Source organism: Etheostoma cragini, chromosome 4, assembly GCF_013103735.1.
Source record: "Etheostoma cragini isolate CJK2018 chromosome 4, CSU_Ecrag_1.0, whole genome shotgun sequence".
Classification (NCBI taxonomy): domain Eukaryota; kingdom Metazoa; phylum Chordata; class Actinopteri; order Perciformes; family Percidae; genus Etheostoma; species Etheostoma cragini.
Window position 1 is genome coordinate 22,453,763 of NC_048410.1, and position 2,372 is coordinate 22,456,134.

Sequence of the window (2,372 nt, forward strand, 5' to 3'; positions counted from 1 at the left end):
GAGGGTGGGAGAATAGTCAGAGGGTGGGAGAAGAGTCAGAGGGTGGGAGAAGAGTCAGAGGGTGGGAGAATGTGCCATAGCACAGTGTCACTGACTGTACACACTGCTGTTCACTTCATTGAATCACCCTAAAAGGACTCCAGGCTGCTACAGTGTAACCACACAGACCTCTACATACATCAGACTGCTCGGTTATAACTTCTAACTCGACCTAGTCAGACATTTCTCCGTTCTCAGCCGTGATGGAAGGTATAGTGCTGCATAAATTAGCCTGTGGCTAGTTTAGCTAGCAGCTTAATCCAGACCAAACGTCATGGTGAGTTAAAGCTTGCATGCATGTTTTTGTCAGCGTAACATTATTGCAGTGAAACAGAGTTAGCGGGCCATTGTGTTGTAACTGCACCTCTCTTTGCGTGTGTGTGTCTGTGTGTGTGTATAAGGAGAGGAGAGGAGAGGATGAGGTCCTGTGTCCATATTGTGTTTTTCTCTGGCAGACAATGACCGGCAGCTGGGCGCTGCTGGGCATAGCTTTATCCCAACGCTTTGAAGCACTAGCTTTGGGTTTAGTTTCTATGACAACAACATTACGTTAGCTAAATTGCAAAGTTATAGTGCATTTAAATTTTACTCAAAAGTCGGATTTTCCAGGGTCAAAGCGGGTCAAAGCCGGAAACACGGCCAACAAATTTCCAAAAATCAAACAGGAGACAGGAGATGTGAAAAGCTGCAGTAACACACAGTAATCAGTAGCGGTGGTCAAATGAAGCTTTGTGTCTTCATTTTCAGAGCCCACTAGATGGCGCTCTCTGTTCATCATCTACGGGGAAAACAGTCACTCACTCAAAAACACTCAACAGCGGTCAGCGTTCAGCCGATCTGCTCCCACAATTACAAATGGGCAGCGGCCTTCTGAAAAATTCCGAGATTTTACAAACAATCCCCACATGAACATTTTGAGTGCTGCCTTTAGCATGGCTGCAGACGCTTGTTCATTTCAAAACTCAGCTCAGCCATTTGAATATGTCTTCTTTTAAAAACTTCAGTTTATTTCAGGTCATTCTTCATTTCAGCGGGTTTTAGCATTGTCCCAAGTTTTGTTTATTTATTTAACCTTTATCACAAATGTTTGTTAAAAGTAACATTTAAGGAAAATGAAATCCTCTGAAATCAGCAAATCAACAATCTTGGGGAAAAGAACTGGTGGAATCAAATAAAAATACCTGCAAAATACTTTTAATTTGAAAAGAAGCAGTATGAAATAACATTTTGTTTGTAATTGATCATTTCACAATTTAAAAGTGTCATATTATAAATATTTATTCCATGTATTATTTATTTATTTCACTTTAAATCTTTGGGGCAGCTTATTTCACACCCACTTGTTATAATAAAAATAAAGGTGTTCATCTGGATATTGCCTAAATATGCCTAAGGATAAGATTCAATAAACCATATTTCTGAACTGAAATTGCATCTGTGATGTGTCTCTAAATAATTAAAAAGGGTTTGTAGTGCACGTAAATTCAGCCCCATGCGCTGGAAAGCAATTACGTTTTTCTGATCCAGATCTTTTGTTGGCTTTTCATCTATCATTCTCACCTTTTACTGTTTTAAAATTGGTCATAATTGCTTCTTCTTTGAAGTGAGCCAGATGGTTGATACAGGATATGCCAAGAAAATCTGCCCTTGAGTAGTAATGAGCAGGGTGTGTTGTGCAAGGTAAACTTGCATCTGTACGGTTTTTAAATCTCCCAAGGGCTTAACATGGATTGAAAGGCTAAAGAGGAATTAAGATGTGAGTCTTTCAGTGACTGTGATAGATATATGTGATTATGTTAGTTATTACCACTATGGTGATGTGATAATACAATGGCAAACTGAATTACAGACCTGTAGAATACAACCAGTTATGGGTTGAATTTATTAATAGGCCTCACCCAGCCCGCCATCCCTGCTAACAAGAGCAACCGTTTTAATTAAACATCCACCCTGCACAGATGAGTCCAAGCCAACACACACCCTTGTTAACTCTCACTGTAGGAAGTGGCACATATAAGAAGAAAATTGCACTTTCATTTGTCCAACTTATCATGCATTTTATTATTCTTAGCCTGTTATCCACCTAAATTCCCAATTTGCCAAAGCTCCTTGTCTGCATTCCATAGCATCACATTGTACCATGTTACGTGTGGCACGTAACAAAATTACCTTTAGACTGTAGCTGAGAAAACTGTTAATTCTGCTTCTTCAACAAGGAAGTCTTTTGAGAGAGACTTACATGCGGTGCTTTAGAACAGTGGTTCTCAACCGGTGGGGCGGGCCCCCCCGGGGGGGCGCGGACTCTCTCCCGGGGGGGCGCGAGTAGACTACAG